This window comes from Centroberyx affinis, unplaced genomic scaffold (assembly GCF_046629955.1).
Source record: "Centroberyx affinis isolate AG114_WGS23_722 - 3 ecotype Tasmania unplaced genomic scaffold, CSIRO-AGI_Caff_v1 ptg002395l_1, whole genome shotgun sequence".
Classification (NCBI taxonomy): domain Eukaryota; kingdom Metazoa; phylum Chordata; class Actinopteri; order Beryciformes; family Berycidae; genus Centroberyx; species Centroberyx affinis.
In genome coordinates this window covers 15,822-43,796 of record NW_027280648.1, presented here as the reverse complement: position 1 = coordinate 43,796, position 27,975 = coordinate 15,822, and the positions used below count along the sequence as shown (strand labels likewise).

The window sequence follows — 27,975 nt, the reverse complement described above, 5'->3', positions numbered from 1 at the left end:
GTGGGAAAATGGACTTGTGGCGTGAGAGCGTGTGAAAAGTGTCAATTGCGTGAGTCTCACAGTCAATGCGTGCGAGTTGGCAGCCCTGCACAGTATAAATGTAGCTAAAAAGTACCAAGACAACAAAAGGAGGGCTAATGGGAAGCTAACAGGCTACTTAGATAATGGACAATAGCAGTTAAACTAACTGAGTTCTGGTTGAATTAACTACTCTCTGGGGAAAATACCATTATGCTCAGTGATGAAGTAATAACTGTACTCTGAGTTGTGGACACTAGCGATTTCTGAATCAGGACTTGCTGATGCTGATGATGATGATGATGTGTTCCCTTCCTGTCCTCAGGTCTACATCCGTATCCTGGACAACGAGTGGAACGTGTACAGGCGTTACACCGAGTTCAGGGAGCTCCACAACCTCCTGCGGACCCAGTTCCCACAGGTGGACGCCTTCAACTTCCCACCCAAGAAAGCCATAGGGAACAAGGTGAGCTGACAGTGACCCTGACCTGCCTGCTGCTCTGGCTGGATGGCTGTTGGCCTGTCTCTCTCTCTCTCTCTCTCTCTGACTCTGTCTCTCTGTCGACCACTAATGTAGCGGTAAATAAAAATGCAGGTAAAAATTGATCGAACCCCAGAATAAAATCCATCCATTTATCCTTTTTCCCTTAAAAGACACTATCCTCCTATAACTTACATACGTTTGATACCACTGACTGTGATGTAGAGTCTGAATTTCGTATGATAAAAATTTATATCAGCCTAAAAAGGTGGGTAAACTATTCAGGAAATAAAAAGGTGGTTTATACTGAGTTTAGGTGGGGCTACTCACCACCATCCCTGCTATCGACTTGTCTCTATTGTCGCTCTCACTCCTCACACTCCCTCTCTTTCTCTTTCGCTGACACACACTCACACACACACACACGCACACACACATACACACACACCCTTGCTGTTCAGTTGCAGGGAAGAACGTTGCCCTGGGTCCCAGTGGCTCAATGGCCTCTCTGGTAACAAGGAGAGTCCCCATATCTCTCTCTCTCTCTCTCTCTCTCTCTCTGTCTGTCTCTTTCTCTCTCTCTCTCTCTCTCTCCATCTCTTCCTTCTCTCTGGCACTCTTTTTTTTTTCCCTCCTCCCCTGTCCTCCCTCCTTCCTTTTCATCCTGTTCTCCCCTGTCTCTCTCCAACCTTTGGGAGATAATTTGGCCCTGACCCCGATTCTCTGGCTAGTGGGATTTGATGCTGCCACAGCCAAAAGCTGCAGTCTGACTCCCCACCTTCAAAGACACTGCGCTTTCACGGCTCAAAACTGGAGTGAATGCTGAGTCGGAGGGGCTGTGTATGTGAGGAGAGGTCGAGTGTGTACGTGCGTGTATGTGCGTGTGTGTGTGTGTGTGTGTGTGTGTGTGTGAGATCGTGTGGAAGTGCAAGTGTCTATCAAAGTCCTAGACAGACGGTGTCATTGTGTCCTGGAAGGCCCTCTAAAGCCCATTAGACAGCGGGTTTGTGTGAATCATTGGTTTTCACCGTCTCCAGGAAGGCAGCCATCACAGCCGAGAAAGCCCACCTTGGCTTTGTTACCTTCTGGCCACGTTTCAAAGCTGGAACACACTGCGGGCTGCCGCTTTCACCTGGGAAGACGAATACACATCCAGACCTTGCACTAAAAACTTTGCTGGAGAATCTTACTGAATGCCTAAAGCTGTCTAACCGTAAATACAGGCGGGACGGAAAAAAACGGACCGCTTGCATTTATTTTCCAGACATAGAGACGCTGGAGACCTCATCCAGCCAGTTTAGCTTTTACTCCCCTACCTGGCTTTCCCTCTCTCTTACTCATCCTTTAATTGCATCATTCATTCTTTTCTTCTCTTAGTATTTTTATATCCTTCAATTGTCATTGCTACGTTTTGTTGTTTAGTGCTATTCTCCTCCTTGTTGGATTTTCATGCCATTTGCTTTGTGCACCCAATTTACCTGTGCTTCGGTTTGCCATCTTATATATATATATATTTTTTTTCTGTTTTCTTTTGGGTTGAGACATTTTTATAATCCTCTTGAGGTTTCTTTGCCTCACTCGCACAGTTTGTATTGGTTCTCTCTCTTTTTTTTTTTTTTAAAGTTTTTATTATTTTTATCTGCAAAAACACTAAGCCCAAATCTAAAGTAATGATGTTTGAGTCGGGTTGCACTGTGGAGTCCAGATTGCCACATCCTCATAATCCATTTGAGAGCCAGTTTGAACCTAAACAGCCTAATACTATGGAGACAGAACAGAAACCTCAGCTGGAGACGCTCTCCCTCCGTCTCGTCTTTAACCAACCAAACTTTCTGAGCCCCCTTTAAATTTTCTACGTCTTTTTTTTTTTAGATTTTGTTTGCCTTTTATTAGATAGATTGATCAATTAAGATCATCCTTCTTAATACTATGACAAATATGGAATTCAAAGCACATCTCCACAAAAAATATACTCTGCAACTCAAATGTCAAATCAGTTTTATTTTACGGGGCAGAAACATGGAGAACCACAAAAGCAACAAGTAATAAACTCCAAACCTTCATAAACAGATGCTTACGACACATCCTGGGAATCTACTGGCCAAACACAATAACCAACGAAGAGCTCTGGCAAATCACAAAACAAGAACCAATTGAAACACAAATCAAACACAGGAAATGGGGCTGGATTGGGCATACCCTGAGGAAACCACCTTACAATATGACCAGACAGGCCTTAACCTGGAACCCACAGGGGAAAAGAAAGCCAGGAAGACCCAGGAACAGCTGGAGAAGGTCTGTGGAGTCAGAACTCCACAGAAGGAATTAGGAACGTCCCCCCAACGCCGAACCAGCTGGAAAAAGTTCATGAATGACCTATGCTCCCCAAAGAGTAAAAGGTTTAAGTAAGTCCAGTTTATTAGATAGATGTACGTGAATAGAGACAGGAAAGATCAAGAGAGAGCGAGAGAGATGACATGTGACAAAGGTCTTGTGTTGGATTTGAACCCAGGACATTGCATTTACATGGTGTGCACCTTAGACCACTGAGCCACACACACACCAGTCTGAATTAACAGCCTGACTGAACTCTGCAGATCTGCTCATCAGCTATTAAGGTTGTTTATCAGCCCAGTTGTCTTGTAGCCATCTGTTATTTATGCGTCTTTTGCGATTCATCAACCTAACTGTACGTTGCACATAAACTGTTATTCACTGTGCCAACGCTGCTTCACTGGGGCAATTCTTTGGCCTTGAACATACAGTGTACTTATTTATTTATTCATCTATTTATTTATTTGTAAGGGACCATGTACAATATTAAACATTGATGTTGCCATTTGATGTATTGTACCAGATTTAGCTTAAGCTAATTTTCATCTGCAGTGCCATGACAGGTTACAATTAATCCAATTAAATGCATACATGTGCCGCACAATCCACATTAACAGAGACGGTACAAATTAACAATATAAATCAATGTTAACAATTTACAATACACATTAACTTTGACAATGACAATACATCACGGCATAGCACAAATGGGAAACAGTAGATAATAGACTTGTAGTGTGTCTATGTTTAGTTTTCTCTCATTAACTGTGTCTTGTCTGCACTATATGTAATGTTCTGTTATGTTTTGTCTTTGTTACTCCTGTTTGTCTGCTAATGTGTCAGCACCAATTAACCAAGTCATGTCCCTTTTGCAGCCGTTCTGATTTAGATGCATTCAGTCTATCTTTCTGTGTTTAAGGATTTAGGGCAGGACTAAAGGCGTCAGGGTTTTACCTCGCCGCAGCCCATGCATGTCCATCAGCAGCCATGTGTCCCTCGGCCCCTACCTCACACGCTGGAAGTCACTCTGAATATAAGAGTGTCAGCTAAACTCCTAAAATGAGGTTCCAGCAACAGAAGTTTTGGAGAAACTCTGATGTGCGAACACAAGACTGCAGGGCCTGAGGGCCGGGAGGAAATGAAATCAGGGAGCAAGCAGAGGGCTTTACAGCTTAAAGACACCGGTAGAGATTTGATAAGGATCAGATTGGGTACGGTGAACTGTGTGTGTGTGTGTGTGTGTGTGTGTGTGTGTGTCTAAGGTGTGTGTGTGCACGTGGAAAACCATGTTATTCTCTCTGAAAACTGGCTCTGCACAACATAAAAGAGCATGTGTATTTTGTGTGTGTCAGTGAGAGAGAGGATTGTGCTGTGTGTGTGTGCGCGTGTGTACATGTGTGTCTGTGTGTGTGTGTGTACGTGTGTGTGTGTGTTTTCTCTCTGAGGTGTTTGTGTGTATTTGTGTCTGTGTGTCTCTGTGTGTACAGCCATGTTTTTCTGTCTCAGAAGTGGGTCTCTACAGCATGAAGGAATTTGTGTATTGTGTGTGTGTGTGTGTGTATCAGTGTGAGTATTGTGTGTGTGTGTGTGTGTGTGCGTGTGTGCAGGGTTGTGTCTGTAATCAGCCGGCCTGCCGAGCTGAGTTTCCCTGTTATTTTTAATCCAGTCACTGTTTGTTTCTGGCTCTCTAGGAACAGTTTGTAGCGTCGGCATGATGGAGGCGTTCTTCCTCAGGTGAAGTGGAGAGCTCAGCGGCCAAAACATCCAACTCAAACACAAGTGCTGAAATTTAAGTAGAACTAAAATTGCTGGTGTAAAAATCTACTTAAGTAGAAGAATAAAGCAGCAGGTTTAAACTGTACTGAAAGTAAAAGTTAATGAGTTGAAAAATTACTGTTACAAGACAACAGATGGTTCAGTATGGTGTTTTTTATAGTTTTTATAGACTATGTTGAACTTTTGCTATTAGCTAATCAATTAGCTAGCAAGGTTAGCAAACTAGCTAGACAGCTAGGCAACAACCAGGCTAACAGAAAGCTATAATACTGTAGCTGGATGGCTGGCTTTTTAGTAAACGTTAACTAAGCTACTATCACGGATAAATTTAGGCATTAATGTTAGTTAACTTAACATTATCTGATGCAAATGAAAATCTAATTTGCAACTGACCAGTTTCTGATGCAATGCTTATGGAGAGTCTACAAAATTGTACTCTGTAATGGATGCAGTTTAAAATGTAAATATAGGACTTCAGTCAAAACATCATTAAAGGTTAAGTTACTGACTACGTTTACATGGACTGCAATAATCCGACTATTGACCTTATTCTAAATAAGACAATATTTCTATTAAGGTGTTTACATGAGTTTCTTATAGAATATTCCATTCATATTCCCGTTTACATGCTACAGAACAGAGTCCAATTAATGACTGAAGACGCACGGCCACATTACGTCCCGATGTCCTACGTCCGAGTTTCCCTCCAGAATTTAACCTGAAACCCTTTCTGTCATGTTTCTACCGTGGTCGGGACAAAATGTTGGGACTTCTTTTTACCGGTGGCAGTCGTCTTTTCTTGTGTAGACAAGTTGCGCAACACTCGCTGGAAGCTAGAGCATGCGTTGCCAAGCAGTCGGATTGCCGTACGTGTCGCAAAATGCTGCGAAAACTCTGATAGGACGTCACAGTGCGATTAAGGTGTTTACATGTCTACAACACACTTCAATAATGCGACTAAGATCGGAATACTCCACATGTCTTAATTCGACTATTGCTTACTCTGACTATGACCTTATTCAGGTTAAGGTAATCAGAAAATGCTGTTTACATGACAGTTTCTTATTCAGAGTATCCCACTACTATAATTGGAGAGTTTGTGTGTTTGTGTGTCCCACCATGGAGGAGAGGAGGCAAGGACAGAAGGGGAGAGGAGGAGAGGAGAGGAGAGGAGACAAGGACAGGGGAGGAGAGGAGACAAGGAGAGGAGGAGAGGAGAGACGAGACGAGAGGAGACAAGGAGAGGAGAGGAGGAGAGGAGACAAGGACAGAAGGGGAGAGGAGAGGAGAGGAGAGAGGAGACAAGGAGAGGAGAGGAGGAGAGGAGAGGAAAGGTGGACAGGGGAGAAGAGAGGAGGAGAGGAGAGGAGACAAGGGGAATAGAGGAGAGGAGAGAAGGAGGGGAAAGGAGACAAGGAGAGGAGAGGAGGAGGTTATAAATTCTAGTTGTCTTAACTGGGTTAATATCAGAATATTGCAGTCCATGTAAACATGCTCACTGACCTCCAAAAGATACACCTACACAAAAATCTGCACAGTTACAGTAACAGGAATTAATTCTTCCATCCTCAGCCAAAAGCTTCTCCGCTCCACCTGATCCCTCACACTGTCCCACTGTCCTGAGAGACTCTTAGTTTAATGCTGCTAGTGAGCCTGTGTTGGTGAAGGTGTTGCTCTCTCTCCGTCATTCTTTCTGTGCATCTGTTTGTCTCCTCCCTGTCTCCCCCTGTGTGTCTCTGTTCATGTGTCTGTACAGCCGTCTCTCATCTCCGTCTCCTCCACTTTCCTTCTTTCAGCCTCTGTCTCTCACTCTCTCTCTCTCTCTCTCTCTCTCTCTCTCTCGTGCTTTCATCCATTACAAAGTGTCACTTTAACTACAGAGAATTCTGCAAATCCAAAGCTGACTTTGAGACACACGCACACGCACAGGGTTTCTTCGCTAGCATGTGCCGCTAATGATGGAGAAATGTTAATGTCAGCAGTGTGTTAGTTGGTTGAGAGAGAGGGAGAGGGAGAGAGAGAGGGAGAGAGAGAGAGAGAGAGAGAGACCTTCAAAAGCCTTTTAACTGTACCATGTTCGTCTGCTCTGCTGTGGTTTCTCCGGTAAGGATGAAACGCATGAGCTGTCACTGGAGATCAGGTAGCAAGGGAGTTGTATGTACACACACACACATGCGCGCGCACACACACATACACACACATACACACACATACACACACATACACACACACACACACACACACACACACACACACATCTTCATCCTCATTGACATGCTAGTGCTAACTCTATTACACGCTAAGGACCCTCTCTCATCACTCTCATCATGCCTGTTAACACCCCTGCACACACACACACACACACACACACACACACACACACCAAATGATTGACAACACCGAGAGAGACATGTCGCTAAAGCTGTCAGAGAGCATCTGCTATGCTATGGATTTAACTGACATGGAAACTTATGGGAAACTCCACCCACATACCTAGCACATATAACAGCTTACCTACACACACACACACACACACACACACACACACACACTTATGAGATTAGCTATGCTAACGCTTGCCTGAGTTATCAGGCAGCTCGCATGCTATTGCCCGGTGATTAGACAGCATTTCTAATCTCCTGCCTTGGTGTCAGGACTCCTGACTGCTGGAACACAGGACGTCGTATGGAAGGTGAATCACGGAGGTGCCAACCGGCTGTGGGCTTAACTGTAGAAATGAATCATATATTGCATTTGACAAGACAGTAATTTGACATAATGTGGAATAGATGTGTGTGCCAGTGTGTGCATTGTCACAGCTGTAGTTTTGGTACTGCTACATTTCTGGTCCATTTTCCAGTCATTTTCCGACATTTTGAGAATATCACACCCACCGCCCCTTCGTAATGACAACCTTTTATATTGTAGTTAGAGTAAATGTATTTCAGAAGAAAGTTTGTGTCGTGTCTTGTATTTAAATACTTTACCGTGCCGATAAGGCATGATAGAACTGTGGCTGTACAACTTTGTAAATACAAAATATCTGAAGTGATGCAGTATGGAGAGTTGGAGTTGATGTGTGCCTAGAGTAAAGAAGATATTCTGGTTGTCCTCTTCCTCATGCTTCACTATTTCAGTTAGTAACAGCTAAAAAAAATACAACAAACTGCTGATGAGATGGCTATGGCTGCTACTTTCGTACAGTGTCCACATGAAGCTGCAGTGACATTTGAAACGTGGCTGAAGATGTTGGAAAACCTCTTGCTAGTGGTTGCAGATTAAGTTCAGACTAAACTATTTGTTTCAACTCAATGTTTAGCCTGCTGCTATTTGTGTTTACATTGACACCTGATAGCCAGTGGTGTTTGTCTGGCTGCAGCCGAATGCAACAGATTTGTATTTTTTCATGAAACTGTCTCTGCTTGATTTCCCCCTGGTCCGCCTTGCCCCATTAGGCCGTGCCCTAATGTGTCATGTCAGTGACAGCTGTGGATCGCGGTGCTTCCCTCTCAGTTTCTCAGTATCAGGTTAATAACATCGCGCCTGTGCTGCTGCGAGGTCAGAGAGATAGACGGACTTCAGGATGGATGTCAACTCAATCTCGGCTTGAATAATGAAGAAAATGGAGGTGTTTGAAAGCTGAACCTCCTTTGCCATAAAAATGATACAATATCTTCTTCTGTAAGGGAATTATGGAGAAGAGAAGCTTCATCATTACAATGTACAGACGTATAATGTAGAAATCCCACTGTTTATTGCAGGCTTGCTGATCTACTGCTGCTCTCTGGCTGCATCCCCAAGAGGAATCGTGTGTAAAAAAATCAAGTTTCCCTCTCTTCTCTGCCGTGGGAATTTGCATAGAATGATCTGGTGACTATTCAGCTGAGAGATATTAGAGTTTCTTACTGCAATATACTCATTTCTCTGCAGGATTAATGCAGGATAGATGGAAGACAAATGCGTGAAGGGGAACAGTGTAAAGTGCAGTTTCACTTCAGACGTTGAATTGATTGCTCTGACAGAAAGTCGAGCCTCAGCGGTGGTAGTCTGGCCTCGTCTCCATCAACACTTTGCCTTTTTGACTCATTTGTGCATCTGTCTGTCTCTAGTGTTGTTAATGAGCTAATGAGACTGTTTCCCTCTCGGTGTCTCAGTCCTTTAGGCGAGCTTGTCCAGCTGGGTAACCTAGCAACTCGGACGATGACACAACACACGCACACACACAGATGCAGATGCAAGACCCAAACACACTCCCCCCCAACCCCCCCCCCCAACCCCCCCCTCCCTGTGACAGCTCCTAACCAGCTGATTTGTCAGGGGCCTGGCCAGGCAAACAGGCTAAATGTTCCCGAGTCGCGGCTGTCAAATCCTTCCTGACGGCAGCGGCGAGGCAGAGGAGGGGCAGAATGATGACATCAAAGCCTCGTCGCTGTCAGACCCCAGAGTCCGGCTGTCAGGTCTCTCGCCGGCCGCCCCTCATCCACATTTTATGGCTTTTGTCCCAAAGGCGTTTTCCATTCTTCCCTCTCCCCTCCCTCAATATCATTTTCTCTCGTTTGCTCATTCGTCTCACCGTCTCCCCTCCCGCTCACTCGAGTCACTCACCCTCCTCCTCCGACTTTGATAAAAATTGCTTCATTTTCGGTGCCGCTTTTTTTTTTTTTTTTTTTTTTTTCCTTGCCAGGCTGCAAATGGAGACATACTGATGAGAGAGAAAGAGAGTTAGAGAGTTTAAAAGACAGAGCAGAGTTGTGAGGTGAATAATGTTTGTTCCACAGTGGCGACGCTCCCAATCAACATGTAGTCGCGAGCTATCTTCGTTTCTCTCCATGTTCAGTAGCCCGACACAAGAGACCCGCACAACTGAAACAACAGCAAACATCGTTATACACTGAAGCTTCCAATCATTCTGATTACAATTACATTATGTAAGAGTCCCTAAGGAAATACTAGCAGAAAAATGGCACTTACACAACTAGCATTTGCCCTTGGCAGAGGCGGTCTGCCCCTCTTTACCTACCAAGAGAGGAGGAAGGAGAGCCAAGGCTGCCCTGATTAATTAATCAGGAACTACAAAGTGAATAATTAACTAGTCTTAGCATGTTGTGTTCACATATTATGCAATATGCATGTTTCGCGCTTTTAATTATGACAAGGAGACATTGTGGAGGTCTTGTAGGAGCATTCCTGAATTGCCTGTGATGTTTTATGCATGGTGCGGCCTGGCGGTTTGTGTGTGTTTAAACATAGCATTAAGAGAACAGGCTGTTCGAGCCCCTGGCAGCCGGCTGTGGTCCGGTGTGGGCTGACTAGGTGGAAAGTGTTGACCTTGTTTTGTTGCCAGCGTGTTCCATTGCTGTCCGCTCTCATTTAGCTCAAGTGTAGCGCAGGTTCAAATCACTGCTCAGGTTGATGTGCCTGCGTAAAGTGGTAATCTGCGAGATGCTCGTTTTCATCTGTGGTGCTAAGCGGTCATTACTGAATTGTTTTTCCACTGCACATTGAAGAGATGCCTCTATCAATTTCATGCCTTCTGTCTCTCTCTCTACTGTAGACTGTGGAATAAAGCAAAAACAACACAAAAAGAATATATATTACTGTGTACACAACAGTAATTCCAGAATTACACACAGGATTTAAGTCTTTCGCTCCAGCATGGTCAAGTGCATCGATTTCCTGTCGAAAAAAAAAAGTGGTTGTTACCGTAGGGTGTAGTTACTCTTTACTTCAGGAACTGTTTTTTGTTGCCAGGCAACATTGGTTTTTCAGAGGGGCTATTTGGAGCTGTTTTCCCCAGAGTTGGATGGCTGCAAATTCACTGCACAGTTGTGGAGACCCGGGCACATATGTACCGACTCGACGCTTCTCTTCCATTGACAGCTCCAGTCTCCTTATCTGTCCTCTGTGAAATGACATGGCTGTGGCGAGTGTGTGTGTGTGTGTTAGTGAGTGTGTATATATATCCCATCTCCTTCTCTGCCACTTCACTGTGTCCCTTTTCTCCTTCACATGGTCTCATATCAATCGTACGCCGCAGGTAAACATGCCGAGGTAGAAACATGCGTCTTATCTTGCAGTCCGACTCCATGACGTTTCCTACAACAACATCCCTAATGCGTCCCGAGGTTGAAGACGACAACGCAGGTGTAACAGCTTTGGACGCAACAAACAGAGTCCATTAACTTCTGTGTGTCCTCCATGTCTTCCTTAATACCAGTCATGTGTGTGTGTGTGACATACAACCTGGCTCCTGTAGAAGACAGAAATAGGCCAGAAGACATTACTGCTGATTAGTGCTGAAAAGATTCGTCGATTAACTGATTAGTCGGCAGAAAGTTAATAGAGTATAGTTTTGAATAATTTCTGTTTTAGTCATTTTTCATGTAAAAATACCAAACATTTGCTGGTTAAAGCTTCAAAAATGCTAAGATGTGCTTGCTTTTCTCTGTTTCATGTCATTATGCTGGTCAGACTAAGTAAGTAATTTTAAGTCATAACTTTTGATGTCCATTGTGATTTTTTGACATTTTATAGACTAAATGATTAATCGATGAATCGAAAAAATAATCAATAGATAAATCAATAATGAAAATAATTGTTTGTTGCAGCCTTACTGCTGATACTACTGGGATTTACTGATCTGTGTTTAATACAACTCATCTGTTAATGCTGATAGTGATACCTGAATTGAGGTGATATTGCTTTGGCAACATAGTGAAGGTTTCTGTCCTGTTATGATAATTGAATTGAGAGAGAAAAAAAGAAAAAAGGAAGGAGAAAAAGGAAGATATAGAGGCAGAGAGATACTAAGAGAAAGCGACAGGGAGAGCGACCTGGAGAGAGAGAGAGAGAGAGAGTTGAATTTTAAAAAAAGCTCATTTATTACCTTACAAATCCATTAAAAAACTAGTGCATATAAGTCAATTTGTAAGCCGCATTTAGATTGCAGTAAGCTCCGCCCATGAGCAGAATGCAAAAAAACAACCACAAAGACCAGAAGACATTCAAAGGAGGCCTCACCCACCTGCTGTGCTTGTATGTTCTCCTGCCTGACACATGATAAATAATAACAGACTTGTTTAGACTCCACGTCTCCTCTTGTGTCCGTCCCTTTCGTTCACTTGCCGTCATGCGTTTTGATATCAGTATGTCGGTGTTATCGTCAAAAGGAGAGGAAGGGTAGAAGGGAGGGGGAAGAAAGACGGATGGTTAGATAGATATATGTAGGTAGATGGATAGATGCAGCCCGGCAGACGGAGAGAAGACAGAATCAGCCTTGCACCTGCATCAGTATGCCACAGCAGCTTCTGTTCTGCCCCCTCTCTCTCTCTCTCTCCTCTCTGCGAGCGGGAGACAGCACCCGGCCTCTTCAGCCCTCCTCTCTGTCTCCACAAGAGGATGAATCTGTCATGATGTCCATTAGTGTTATTACTGCCCTGACATCCATGAAAGCAGTCAGGGTGTCCCTTATTGTGTTGACATAGCATGAAACCGGCACTGGCACGCACAGCCTAATCTGACACATCAGATTTACCCACTCCTAGCCCTTCCATCCTGCTCTGCACGCCGCACAGTTATCCACTCCTACTCGCAGAAACTTACATACTTATCCACTACTTAGGGAAATAGTGCACCTCTCATCCACTCCCACCTTGTGCATTATGCTCTTTTCGGCCTTTCCACCACGCTGCATTCTCTAACTTTTTGGTTTCCGTGCGACCCGTCCCCTTTATCCCTCTTTCTTCTTTTTTTTAAATCATGATGCAACTTCACAAAAGGGAGCATCCTCTCATCCCTGTCAAGTTGACCCGAGAAGGATCAAAAGAGATCGTATTTGTTAAGAAAGATGATTTTTTTTTTAAGGATTTCTTTGTTCTACACAGTGGTGGAAAGTAACTAAGTACATTTACTCAAGTACTGTACTTGAGGTACTTGTACTTTACTTGAGTATTTCCATTTTATGCTACTTTGTACTTATACTCCACTAAATTTTAGAGGGGAATATTGTACTTTTTACTCCATTACATTTATTTCACAGCTATAGTTACTAGTTACTTGTCAGATCAATATTTTATATTTAAAACATTTGATCATCTTTATAAAATAACTATAAAATAGCATTGTTATAGATTAGACTACCCAAAAGTATAGCTAAATTGTTAAGATTAGCTTCACGTTGACAACTTTAAAATGCTGCTTACATGTACATGTATGTCAATAAATCAGTATTAATATTCCAATAATTTATGAAAAATATAACTCTCTAAATGGGGACAGTTTGCATAATGAGTATGTTTACTTTGATAGTCTAAGTACTGCTGCCAATACTTATGTACTTTTACTTAAGTAAGATTTTGAATGCAGGACTTTTACTTGTAATGGAGTATCTTTACATTGTTGTATTGCTACTTTTACTGAAGTAAAAGATCTCAGTACTTCTTCCGCCACTGGTTCTACACATATTTTATTAAATCATCACATTCTCTTCAGTAGCTTGGTTTGGAAACCTGGGTGTGACAAACCAAAACAAACTCAGCAGTATTGCAAAAGTAGCAAACAAAGTCATGTTCTGGGTGTACATGATCTTGTTTGCTACTCTTTCACACCACCTGCCCTGATGTCTGTATAAAAGATAGATCCTGCCTGCATGAAGCCCAGTGCTCTAGTTCTACCTTGTGAGGAGAAATTGAGCCACTTACTTCAGTTCATAGGTTCAAACAACCACAGACAAAATCAAACCGATTGAAGGTCTAATTTTTCCCATGTGCCATAAAGAAGCTAAACTGTAACAGATACATTCTCTGTTTCACCCCCCCAATGTGCTATGCATGTTTCTGTACTTTACCTCTTTATTTATTGTGATTATGAATTGCATTATCTGCCTTGCTGCAAGCCAATTTTCACATTAGAGACAGTGGAGTCTTGAACTTGAACTTATTCATTTCAAAAACATTGCTGGCAGTGCAGCTGTGAATGTCACCGCTCATGGGGAAACAGCAGGTAGCTTATTGAAAACAAAACTGAACAATCCCCATGGGCCTCTGATGTTAACGATTTATAAAGCGGGGTAATTTCGTTGAAGTCGTTGATTGCGCATGTGCCCCTACATCAAGCTTGTGTTATCAGAGATTTAATTGTTGATTGGTGTTTGCCGCAGTGTTGACTTTTTTATGTGTCCCATCCTTTCCCTCTATTTTTCCCTTCAGCATTTGTACTCCAAGCAGTTCTTCAATATTATACAGTACAACCAAATTAGTATATTGTAGCATAAAGTTCACAAGCTTGTAACTTGCCGCAGCTGAAAAGAGAGCAAAACTTCATTTTTGTCCAAAGAATCCCTCTTGGGATTTTAGATCAAAAGAGGATCAGTAGTTTTGCAAACAGGAGAAAGTTGGACTCCAACATGGCTGCAGTTTGTTCCAGTCCCATGCTCCAGAGAATTAAACGGAGCATTGCCCAGGCTTTGTTCTGAGCCTTGCTGGACAGCGATTAGCCATGCTAGCTCCGGTCATGTGGCTGCGTGCCTCCGCCTCAGGAAACGTCTGTGCATTATTTTTCTCCAGCATCGAAAAATGAATGACAAAATAAAGACAAATATTGAGTGTATCTTAAGATTCAAGGCTGTGTTTTTTTAATGTGGACCATCTCTTGTTTGTCTGGACTATTTGCACAGTAGAGGATTTTGCCAGTTTCAACTGGCAACACATTCAGCTGTGGGAAGTGATTCTTTCCTTAGTAATATTGCAGGTTTTTTTTTAACATGGTGGTTATGTGGCACTTGACTGCCATGAAAACCAGAATATAAACTACTCACCACGAGTTTGTAGCATTCAGATTTTTACTTCCCATTCATTTGAATGAGGCCACGAAAATAGCCTGAAAACTGACATTTAAAAAGTTTTAGAACATAATTTCACTGAAATCCTACTATAAAATGAGGAAAACTCTGTCTGTCTGCATCCATTTTGCTCCTGAATGGGTTGGCCAATCAATCTGAAACTGCACATGGGCATTGAGCATTGGCATAGGCAGGGACTGACAAAGCTGATTTTTCAATTTTCCCAAATTTACACTGTTTATGCACATTTTTGCATTCCCCGGGTATGGACTAGTAGCATTTTTATTGATAGAAGAGAACATAGCAGAGGGATACCATTTAGGAGAGATAGTTCCTGTCTGGGAGACTGGATCTACTTTTATTTTTAAATACTAATTTTCGTATAAACCAAGAATAGAAATGCAAAGTGACAACAGACCTATCACTGCTTTGTTGTCTTAAAAGCGGGATCTGTTATTGAATCTGTTCATCAACCTGTTAAATGTCAGTTTTCAGTCTGTTTTCGTGGCCTCATTCAAATGAATGGGAAGTAAAAATTTGAACGCTACAAACTGGTCTAGCTGCATCCGATCTCGGTGATTAGTTTATATTCTGGTTTTCATGGTAGTCAAGAGCCAAATAACCCCCATGTTAAAACTAAGTGGAATATTGCTCCTTTACTGTCGTCTCTATACAGATAAAGAAGTCCACACTCCCTTCAGTATTTTTGTTTATACAGACGGTAGGAAAGCTGCGAGTGACACGTAGCAGGGGAGACGTAGGCGAGCAATTTCTGGCGGGATCTGATCCCGGCCCAGCAGGGAGACATAATCGTTCCAGAGGCAGAGGCCTTTAAGGTACAGTATGCAACTTCTTGCCTTGAGGCAGCAAAGTGTTTTCCAGTCCCGCCCTCCTCCCCTGAGCCGGGCGAGTTCACACCCCGATATGTGTCACTCATCTTGACGAGCTGTCTGCTTTGAAGCGGCATCTAGCCCCGGGCTGAGGTAACCGGCATCTGTGAAGCCACCGCAGGCGAAGAAGAAGCAGACGGTGACAGTTGCAGTCTGCAATAAATAAAAAATAAATTAAAATAAAAAAAGGCCATGTTGATGTTCACTGTGTTTTTGAACCGGTCTTGTCTGCTGCACATTTAACTTTGCTGTTTAATGCTTTCTGCCATTGTTGTTGTTACTGTGATTTCTCACCAAAACGTCCCGAACATCATGGAAAAGCCAATTTCAGGCCAATGGGGGGGATTTAGGCATGAACAAACAGAGACACAGACAGACACAGACTCATAGTGTACAATATATATTTATTTTTTGTTAGTTTTAGCTCAAAAAGTGGCATATTAGAGCTTTAATCACAACTTTTCCGGGCACCGTTTTCTCTACAATTAACTCATTTTTCTCTGTCCTTCCCCCTCTTTCTTTGTCTCTCCCTCTATTCCCTCTCTCTATTTCTCTCTCTCTCTCTCTGTCTGTCTGCAGGATGCCAAGTTTGTGGAGGAGAGGAGGAAGCAGCTGCAGGGTTACCTTCGCATGGTGATGAACAAACTGATCCAGACGCTGCCGGACTTCGCGGCCCGACCCACCAAAGAGACGCTGCTGTCTCTGCTGCCTTTCTGTCTGTAAGTGAACACACGGGGTCCGGACTTTTATATATGTGTGTGAGAGAGAGAGAGAGATTCAGGAAATGATGTGTCTATATGTACGGTTCCCGCTGGTCCGTGGAATTCCTGGAGTATGATGGGATTTTGAGAGGTGTAATCCAGACAGGGAATGTGATAAATTCTCTGGGGAAGTCGGGGAATATCAGGGAGCTTTACAAATGAGTCACTTTAAAGGAATATACCAGCAAGTATTTTACAACCTATTTCATAAATTCATTGTGTTAGATGGTGGTTTTCAGCTGTTTTTCCTTTACAACAAGCCCAGATGTAGTGGAAACCAGACTGTTCACCCCTTAAAATCAAAATCAATAAACTAGGAGGGTAGAAGTTTTTAGGTCATGGAAGCACTTTGACTTGGTTTTGTAAAGTCTTGGAAAAGCCGCGTAATTTCCTGATGTGGCCATTATAGAAATCCGACTATTTATTGAATGCTCTTTCCAAATCTGAGAGGAATTGTTCCAGAAATTCAAATTTTGTTCCCTTTGTCAGCCATTAAACTCGCTTAAAACAGCCTGGCAGCTTGAGCGATTCGTTTTGCATACACATTTTCAGTTCAATCTACAACAAGAAGGAATTGGCTGCTATGGCTGTTGCTGTACGAGTGGAGAATAGATGTGAATATGTGACAAATCCCATGTAAACAAAATAAATTAAATCCCCCTCTCTCTGTTCCCCTGCGTTCCCACACACATATGCATATTCACACATATATGTTCTCACTCACACACACTCAGACTCGCTGGTGTGAAAGTGCATGCTGCTCTGGCTGCCCACCTACCTACCAGGCTACTGCTGAATGTTTACATGTTCCAGTCATGTCCTGTTGACGTTCACACCAGATTCCCCTTCCTGTGATGAGTCAGCGAGCGTGACCTATCACATCTCCCCACGAGGATGTCACTTCCTCTCCTGGTCGTCAGGCTGAAGCAGCAACAGCTAAGACACAGACACAGACACAGACGCGTCACTCTGTTGCCTCGTTTAATTTTGGATTCAAAGGGAATTTCTGGAATATCATGGAATTTTGGGAGGTGTATTCCAGACAGGGAAAGTAGGGGAATTCGATAAATTATCTGGGAAGTCATGGAATATCAGGGAATTGAACAAACAGGTGGCTTTACAGGAATAAACCAGAATGTATTTTACAACTAGATCAGTGATTCTCAACCTTTTTCATATCAAGGACCCCTAATTTTGTCTCTCTGACCCAAATCTGAGAATATTTTTATTGTCAGATATGATTTTGTCCAGAATCCCATGACTATCTGTATTGTAGGTGGAGAGATAACAGAGAAACTATGATCAAAACAGTCATTCTTCTACATTCTCTAATTGTGTTAACTTCTCTGTAAATGAGATAATGGTGAAGTTTAACAATTCATCAATTTGCTGGGGACCCCCTAGAAGCCCCTTAAGGACCCCTGGTGGTCCCCGGACCCCACATTGAGAACCACTGAACTATAGATGATGGTACATGCAATTGTATTCCCAGACTGTCAATTTTGGAACTTTTCTGAGCTGAAAAACAACATTTAAAAACTAGACAGGAATCAATTCTTTAGCTCATGGAAGCGCTTCGACTTTATTTCATTCAACCTTTATTTAATCAAGTTGTTCCATTGAGATAAAGAATCTCTTTTTCAAGGCTCACCTAGCCAAGCAAGCAGCTTCAGTACAAACAAAAGCTACACAAACAACATACTATGTTGTACATGAGCAAAAATAAGAGGTATAAGTGCTCAAAAGGCAGTAGTCCAATAGCAGCCGAGCTGGATCAGAGGCCAGGCTTATATAACTCTTGGCTAAACAAAGCACAGACAGCTCATTATTGAGTCTGCCATGAGACGCTTCATAATCATATCTCTATCCCTCATATCTTCGCTCTCAGCACATCAGCATGTGCCAGTGGCATATTTAGAACTGAGACTGAAATATTTGAATGGCACGAAATATTACAGTGTCAAGTCAACAAAGTCGAGCTGAGACTTCATGAAAGTCCTCTCTGCTGTTCTTGCCATACTGCAGGAACCCTGGTTTTCCAGAGATTAATCCATGCCATGCAACTATACATACATGGTCACTGTATGTGTGTGTGTTTCTGAGTGTGTGGGAGAGAGACAGTTACAGAGAGTGCATGTGCATTTACATGTTTGTCCCACGCAAGTGCCTGCTTGTGTGGACTTTTACAGTATATCAATTTTACCTTTTATATTGGAATAGTGGCCCAGGAACAAAGCAAAACAACTCAAAAACTAGGGTTGAGAGCCGGGCCAAACTCTGCTCCGTTCTGTGTCTAAGTTCAGTGTTTAACCCGTGTCATTAGGCCACGCCTCCTCGGCTTGTTTTCGAGTGTGACGTAAAAAGTGTCCTAGAAAAGCTTGGTGTTTACAAAGTTGAAGACGTTGCAGCACTGACGACAGAGAAGCTACAGTAGCAAAACACAGACTGTAAACATGTCTGCTTTTGATGACATCATAAGGTGACAGCCATTAGAGAAGTGATGGTTAAGGAAGTCCGCTTGCATATGCAGGTCTGTCCCGGTCTTGTACATGCGAATGGTAGTGACAGTCACATGTACAAGGCTCCATGTGAACTGTATTGTAACTGCTGAACCTAGATCAGCATACCATAATATCCCTGGGTCATGTGTGTGAAAAGGATGAAAAGGAGAGTTATAGAGATTCATGTTACAGCCCCACTGGAGGGATTTTGCTCTCTCCTCTGATGTCAGCCATGCTGTCACGATGTTAGATGACTTAACATGATGTTACTGTCTTTTCTTGACTCCATCACTGCCCAGGCGGTTGGCATGATCAAACTTGCCGGCCTCTGAGTTGGCAACATAACATCTTCACTGCTCTGTGATGGATGAAACCCTGATTAGTCTGGTCATTAGCCTGATGAGGGGGCGGGGGGGAGGGAGGGAGGGAGATGGAGAGGAGTGAAGGAGAGTGAGAAATTAGCCTGGCCCTAAATAGAAACCATACATTGGTATATTATCTCATATTATATATTATATTATCTACCACAGTGTCTGATCCAAAACTGAGTAAAGCCTGGTAGTTTGGCCGTTGAGAAATGCCACCAAAAATCAGAGCTGGCGTCCCAAGGAGGACTTGCTATGTTCATTCTGCAAACAGAAACGGAATTACACTTCCTCACCTTCACCTCGTGCCTCAAATACCATCTTTATGAGATTTTTTCCCTCCAAAGATTGTCCAAATATGTCAAGAATTCAAAAGCAAGATCAAAACCCAAAAATGGCCCATGAAATGCCAAAATGCAGTATAAGAGCAGCAAAATTGATAACTATTTGCCAAAACCTGAGGACTACCAGTGACTAAGTGTCTGATGAAGTTAAAGGTAAATTAAAGTTTCATTATGAGCTGTGCAGAATCACTCTGCATTAATATCTGTTCATATATGTCTTCTTAGTTAGATCAGTTATTTAGGTATAGATGTAATTTATGGTTTGGAAAAGTAAATGCATTTTACATGCCAACTGAACTACATTGAACTGAATAGGACTTTTGACATAACGCACCCTTGGGCGGCCATATTGGAGGTCTTCTGCTCTTCGACAGCCATGGCTGAGAACAGCTGATTACATTTCTGAATGTACATTACATTACATGTCAATTAGCAGACGCTTTTATCCAAAGCCACTTACAATAAGTGAATTTTGTAAACAGCAGTCCAACCAACTGTATATCACAGTCTTCATCAGCTAAGCCTTTAATGGGAATAGATTTGTAGAATCTGAGTGGGGTTTTTTTTTGGTCAACAGAATTCAATAGAAATGGATAATTGTTGTGCTGTTGCTGACTGGGAATTAATAATTTAGCCACTGAAAAATCTGATCAAATTTGTGTTTAGATGACGTCAGCTTGCTAGCTAGCTAACCATAGCATCTGGTCAGCTAACCATCACTTTCTTGTAAAGGCATCTAATTTGCAGACTTCATGCTAGTAGAAGCTTAGGTTAGCAGTGGCTAGTAACTGCATGTTAACAGTAACATTGATTGCTTTGCTAAATTAGCCTGCTGGCTAGTTAGCTAGCTACCAAACCCAAGCCAACAGTTTGTTCAGGTTAACTGAGCTACAACTCAGACTGAGTAGAGACTAGAACTAAAGACAATATTTCCCTGTGTCACAGTAACCTACATTTAGAGACAAATCTACTTAATCAGACTATTCACATTTACTCATAACATAACTGAGTTGACCTGCAGCCACACCACAACAGTATTTTTTCAGGTACCTCTCTTTTTCTAGCCCAGTTATATATTTAGCCATTATTTTCACACAGACACTTCTCCCCTGGACCTCCATGATGGTGCCAGACGTGGTTGCTAGGCGACTCGTGACGCAACTGCAAAGCCTCTACAGGGATGGAGAGATTGAAACGGGAGGTGAAAGATGTTGAGGTGCACCGAGAGAATTAGAAGCGAGTTGAGAGAAAGAAAATGACACGAGGAGGCATGGAGAGAAGGATGAAGGGAGGAGGGGAGGGGAGGATGGAGGGAAAGAAAGCCGAGAGTCAGAGTGTCACGAAGGGAAAGGACAGTGGTGCTGGAAAGGTCTGAGAGAGAGAGACAGAGGAGAGAGGGAAAGATAAAGGGAGAGAGAGATTGGGGTTCAACACTGAGCTCCTGCTGAGGCGCTCGGTCCTCAAAGGCCTGATGGATCTCAAGGCTCCTTAATGATGCTGCAGTGACCCACACTCCTTATCTAACTGGGCAGAAAACGCTGTGTGTGGGTATGTGTGTGTGTGTGTGTGTGTGTGTGTGTGCTGTCTTGGGTGGTAATTGGCAGTCAGTAATGCAATACAGTGCTGTTATTACTTTTCCCAGTAACTACACTACCAGTTTAAAAGTTTGGACACACAACATTTTTCTTTATTTTTACTATTTTCCACATTTTAGAGTAATAGTAAAGGTGTCAAAACTGTGAAACAACACAAATGGAATTATGCAGCGACCAAAAAAACAAATCAAAACTATCTTATATTTTAGATTGAAGGCTTTGGAAAGAAATTCATACACAGGATCAACTTCCAATTTGTCTAAAACACACATTTCAAGCATTTAAACATAAGCCTTTAGATCAAAATGGCTTTAAGAGAATGAAAAATTATTCAATCAGGTGCGTCCAAACTTTTGACTGGTAGTGAAAAAGACAAACTATTTGAGTTTCAGTAATAATATTCCAGTTACGAAGCGGAAAAATAAGCCACTACTTATTTCATCATCTCCTGTAAATATCAGATTGAAGTTGAGTCATTCAAAAAAGATATCACACCCCTCATCCCCCAATTTGTGTTCGGCACAAATTGCCATTAGAGCTTCGATGAGAAATGGCAGAAAAGTTGGACCTTGGATGGGTTCCCACTACTTTCATTTTATCAAGCAGTAGTTTGACAGGAACATTGGACATCAGCGCCACTTGGTTTCCCTGATCATTCACAGACGAGGTAATTGAGTTAATCGAATTTCTGGTGGTAAAGAGAGGAAGCCAAACGCCAGTGTTGGGGGTGTAATGGAAAATTAATCTAAAAAGGAACAAATTGCTGCTCCTAGAGAGTAATACACAGGGATGTAGTGGAGGGTAGCCCCACCTAAAGTCAGTTTATCTACCGTTTTTATTTTCAGAATGCAGTTTGGCCACTTCTTGAGGTTGATATAAGTCTTTACACTGTAAAATTCTGAGTATATATCATAGTTAAGTAGTACCAAACTGATTTAAGTTAAATGAGGATTTGGTTGTTGTTTGTCTTCTCAGCGACTGGAGGTCATAGTTTACCCACCTTTTTATTTACCACTACATCACTTGTAGTAGGTCATTTTTTAAATAACCTAAAACTGTTTGTGTGTGTGTGTGTGTGTGTTTGTGTGCTTGTGTGTGCTTGTGTGTGACTGCCAACACACTGATGTTTACAGATCTGTTTGTGCCTCTACACTCATTTCTTCGGACTCGCATGCTGCAATTTTCCACACTTGTCTGGAGCAGCGATGCGGTCTCACCTCTCCCTAGATGTGCCACCACTTAGTATGCAGCTCAACCTCAACACATTTACGGTTTACTCAGAACACAAAGTACACACACGCACACACACACACGCACACACACACCGTCTTGAGTTCTCGGCTTATTGACCCGCCGCCTCTGAGCGGAGAAAAAGTGTTGTAGACCTCTGTTTCTCTGTCAAGAACAGTTTGTGGCACTTTGACTTCAAAATGAGAATCTTTTTTTAAAGGGATTGTGTGTGTGTGTGTGTGTGTGTGCATGCATGGTGGTTTTACTCATTGCATATGCCTTCAGATCCATGTGTGTGTGCATGTTTTGGTGGCTGAGGGCAGAAAAGGGAGAGTGTAGTTCACTAGTCATACTCAGCATTGCACTCTGCATTGCTGTTAACCCAGTTAGACACTGAATTAGATGCACACTTGTGTTTGTGTACCTGTTTACTCTAATTATGCTCCTCTGCAGTCAAATTATTAATATTCCAACAGTTGCCTGGGAAGGTGTTACCCTGTAGAAGTCAATATCATGTCCAAACAGGGGACAAGCACACACTGAGAGCCAGAAAAAAAATCTATATGCCTAATTAATTTAGCACATCTAGCTACTTTACCCAGTTTGATATGAATAAATGAGATCGTTTGCAGTTTCCTCTCTGCGTGCTGTCCCCAATTTAGTACCATTTTTGCTGATTTAAGTCCCCATCGGATCACTGTTTTGCCGACCCTGGTCAAATTCAATTCGTGTGACTGCACTTGATTGAACTTGCCTGGCGCAACAGAGATAGGGGAATAAGCTGGGAGTTGGCACTCAAGCCATTGCTAAACATACAGTTTCTGCTAGAGGAAAGGGAATAAGGTTCAAGATATTAACAAAGTCCGGGCCATCGTCTGATTGGGTGGTCACACCATCCCCAAAGCTGTTTGATCTTGTTGCTATGACACCGACACTTTGCAGCGCCGTACATTACATTATGAATACATAAGTTTGAATCCCGGCTCATGCTGCTGCAGAGCCTGGCTGCCACTGTCTGTGGCCGTTTCCACACTGCAGAGCCCCCCCCCACTGCTTCACATAACATATGGCATTTGGTGACACTTTAAACCAAAGCGCCTCTCCATGAGTGCATTTATTTTTGGAGTTGTCCGAGTGGGAATCAAACTCCCAACACAGGACCACCCAGATGTCCCAGATAACCTTAATCACAGCTCCAGCAACTGGGGTGCATCGTTAATGAGGCCGGGCACATCGCTGTTCTGCCCCGCTCGGTTTGCTTTGACTTTGGACATCAGCAGGGAAATGCCCTCTGACCGCTCACTGTTTTTACTATTCACTAAAAAAAAAAAAAAAATCCTGTTTTCAAAGAAGCGTGGACGAATCTAACTCGCTGCTCCTATTTCAAAGAGAATCACTGCTTTATCGCATGCGGCAGTTTAGAGGTCATTGTCTGAGGGGGGAGTTGGGGGGGGGCGTAAAATGTTTCTCCCCACTAATCTGGTCGTCCAGAAAGAGAGCAGCGCAACACACAGAGCATCAGACAACTAGAAAGGGCTCAACTCCAGGCATTCAATCTCCCCGCTTTTCATTTCCTTCCTTTGACAAGCGGCTCTCATTCATCCAGCGTGTTCATCAGACAAACACTCGGGGATCAGGAGTTCACGTGTCCTGAAGGAGGCAGGCGCGCTAACTAGGGCAGTGATGTCATTAGGTGGGCCAAGATTATTTCCTCCTGAGCGATGGGAAGCTTCAACATCATCATGAGATCAGAAATGACTGTAATTTCATTCAGTCTGTCACAAATGATTGCTGCTTTTGGCGACGGCACGGGGATAATGAAGCTTTTTGGATCTTGATTTAAAAAAATTGTGTATTTGTGCAGCTGATCATCCAGGTGCCGCAGGGACAAAGATATATCAGTAACTGGACTGCAAAGGACAACTTTACGTTTTAAAGTAATAACCTGTGATATTTTCATACAAATAAATTTCCATTTTGCTACTGTTTTTCATCGATTAATATAGAATAATTGTGATTCAACCTATACCAAGTTCATGAAAGCTTTTACATTTGCTGTTCTAAACACCCGGTATCTGGTAGGTCTTTCATGTAAAAAATCCTCTGGCGCACAGTAAGTGATGCGTTTCCAGCAGCAGCATCAGCAGTTTGTTTGGAATAATAATAAACTTTATAATAGTAATAACAATAATACATTTTATTTTGTCTGGGCCTGGCCTGGCAGGAGGTGAATCCAGCACAACAGATGAAATAATGAGAGCCAGAGTCAGCGTGTGAGCCCAAAATAAGAGTCAGTTTGTTTAAAAGTGCAGGAAAGAGGGGTGGAGGGGTAGAAGTGAAACTGAGGTTCCTCCCGCTCTCCTGTGGAGGACGACTAGAGAGAGAGAAGAAGAGGGGGGGGGGGGGGGGGGGGGGGGGGGGGGGGTGAGACAGAGGGTGAGATGGAGGGTGGGCAGGTTTGAGGCAGAGTTTCAGGACGGCGCTCTGGCCCCGGGGGTCTGGAGACTGTGCCAGACCAGCTGCAGGCTTCTCTGGGGAGACAGGCAAGATCCAGGTTATACTGGTAGAGTCCAAGGAGATCCAGCATCCAGCAATTCTCCTCGTTCTGCGGTGGTACAGTCCGCTGTACGCTGTCTGTAACCAGCTGGCTAACTCCCTGCTCAGAGTCCCAGCAGCCTCTGCCTCTCTTCTGGTCTTCTTCTGCCTAAAACTGCTCACAACTAGGTCAGTAGCCGTCAGGACAATGCAGCTCACTTGTGGCTGCTGTACTAGGCGCAAAGCAGATAATTGGGGTGATATTTGCCCTCTAGTACATGGATAGGCAACCATGTGCCACGGAGGGCCGAGACTCTGCAGCTTCTCATTCCAACCAAACTCTTTTTACTGATTAGCTCCTCTTATGTCATTGAAGTTGTGCTAATCAGTGAAATCACCTGCTGTAGTGTTTGGTTGGAATTAAAACACAGTTGCCTATCTCTCTCTCTGCTCTTGTGCTTTCCCCAGTGTCCTACGCTGTGATGAAGGACGCTGTCCATGGTGCTGAAAGTGTTGCTTTGCTCCAGCAGTGCAACACAGTGACAATTTATACAGCACTTCTCTAAAAAAGAGAGTTTACAGAGTGCTTTACAGAGAACAAGAGAAACAAAGCATGAAAGGCAGACACTAATAGAAAACAAAGGGACAACAACAAAAGATTCAAAACAAGAAAAAACGATTGCATAAAGGCCGGTCTGTAAAAGTGTCTTGAGAAGTGATTTGAAAGACACTGACTTTGCAATCCTAATTTCAATAAATGGAAAAAAAAGAACTGGGTCGTGGGCATGAGCAGCTGAGCAGACAAAGAAAAGAGCGCCACCTATAGAAACTCAAACAATCAATCAATCATCAATAGAAAATCCAATCCAATCCACTCTTTTTGATTGACAGGTGATCTCTGGGAAATGCAGCACAGAAACACCACAGCAGTGAGCCTTAGCAACAACAATGAAAACAAAATAAAATAAATAAAAAACTAAAATCTTGTGTATTTTCCCTTTAACCTCTCAAAATCTGTGGTTTTGAGGCACATAAATCTCTCTTGGTTTGTACTTTATGTGATCAGGCTTTGGTTTGTTTGCCATGTTTAGCTTTCTTGATCTACATTTTATGAAGGAGGATTTACAACTAGGCTACAGTCTGCTTTGCTTCTCCAGACCTTCTTTAAAGTCCATGTGTCACTTTCCTCAACTGTGTTTCCTCTCTCTCTCTCTCTCTCTCTCTCCTCCAGAGACACACCGCAGGCCAACGAGGGCGGAGCCAAGACGGCCCGGGCCAAAACCTCGTCCCGCTTCCCCCGGCTGGGCCGCAGCCGCAACCAGGAAGCCAGACCCGAGCCCCAGAGCGGCGACCTCTGACCTCGGAGGGGGGGGGGGGGGCCTTTGACCTCATCCTCATCTCTGACGAGGCTGAGGACGAGGACGTTAACGGACCTTTCAAAAAGCCTCAAGAGATAAGAAGCGGCGAGTCGGGCGGATTGCGTTTACACCGCAGCGCTCACTGGAAGAAGAAGAAGAAGAGATTGTAAATGTTTATGTGCGTTGCCATGGCTGAGTAACGGAGAGAGATGATTCGCCCACGGCTGCCTATCGACGGACCCTATCATACAGTACCTCTTACCTCACCGAGAGACAGAGAGACTCTCCACAAGCTGCACACGGACTAGCCTGGACTACTCTCTCTTATCTCCTACACATGATGATGAGATAATGGGGAACCTTTTTTCCTATTCCCGCTCAGTTTTTGTAGTGAAAGTGTATCATGGTCACAGTGCCTACAGTGTTTTGTAGCGGCTTTCGTGCTCTTGGGGGGGAGGGAGGGGGTGGGTATATAGAGGTAGATTAAAGTATTCTGGTAGGAAATGTACTTTTTTTGTTTTTTTGGGGGGGGGAAATGATCAGCATTATGGTGCCATTATATTTTCAACGACCACGATCCACCCTCCCTCTGGCGTGGACCACCAGGCGACGGGCATTCATCTTCCCTACTTCCTGTTACTTCTGTTGTTGTTATTGCTTTTATTGATAATCTGCAGAAAACGTAACATATCCCACAAGCAGTAGTAAAAATACGTAAAAACGTGGGTAGACTACGACCTCCAGTTGGCGATCATTATAAGGCAAACAACCACTGATCTACACTACCAGTCAGAAATTTGTACTAGAATATTCTAGAATAATAGTAAAGACATAAAAACTATGAAATAACACAAATGGAATTATGCAGTGACCAAAAAAAGTGTTTAACAAATCAAAACTATCTTATATTTTAGATTCTTTAAAGTAGACGCCCTTTGCCTTGATGGAAAGGCAAAGGCTTTGGAAAGAAATTCATACATAAGATCAACTTTTTATATTTGTCTAAGAAACAAATTTCAAGCATTTAAGCAGAAGCCTTTAGATCAAAATGGCTTCAAGAGAATGAAAAACAGTACATTCAAACACGTGTGTCCAAACTTTTGACTGGTATTATCATTTTCCCACATTTCTTTCCACTTAAAGGAACCCATCCTCATATCCTCTTGTCTTACATCAGTTTGAAATACTTGCTGTGATATAAACTATGAATTTAAGTCATACAGATTGACTGGAAAAGTGGGTAAACTCTATTCCACAAATGAAAAAAAAAGGCGGGGAAGCTGACTCTACTCCCCGACTCTCACGTAAACGAGGGTCGTTCAGCTGTACTTAAAGATCCAGTGCACATAAGGATTGTTTAACTAATGTGTCTTAGCAGGATTTAATGCGGTGTTATGTTGCAAATGAATGTCTTAACGATGACTAAACACTTGAAGAAGCTGCTTGTTAGAGTGCATAAAAAGGGCTGCTGAGCGTCAAGTGTGTGTGTAAAACAGAAGCTCATGCATATGTATGTATTACCCAAGAGGAGTTGGAGACTACGTTCAAAAGAGAAGCGAATGTGTTGGACGGGCTCCTGGAAACTTTAATCGAAGGGTCGGCTCACCGAAAACGCTGCTCGCCGTCTGCGAGGTGGAAAGCGAACAAACAAAAAGGCTTGTGGGTTTTAAATACAGGTCTTATTGTTATTCCTACACACACATGACCTGAAATAATCCAGCTAAATGGTTAACACTGCACAGTATTTTCAGGGAAATTCATCCCAAGGACACTTTCAGATGAAGGTTTTTATCAGATTTTGCCCGTGACCTTTTCGCAGAGCGGCGTGCTGCGAGCCGGCCAATAAACCGTCAAAATGAAAAAGAAAGGAAGTCACAGCTGCCGTATCAAAGCTTCAGATAAGAAGATTAAACTGATGATTTAGAATGTTACTTTTTAACTGAGAGCGT

The 27,975-nt window shown here is 43.0% G+C and overlaps 1 long non-coding RNA gene across 1 annotated transcript; it reads left to right on the top strand.

Moving 5' to 3' along the window:
* Positions 1-346: 346 nt before the first annotated feature.
* Positions 347-26,076, top strand: LOC139656168 (uncharacterized). Its single transcript, XR_011696088.1, has 3 exons — positions 347-484; positions 15,917-16,056; positions 25,900-26,076. It is a non-coding gene; the product is annotated as an uncharacterized lncRNA (long non-coding RNA).
* The last annotated feature ends 1,899 nt before the right edge of the window (positions 26,077-27,975 follow it).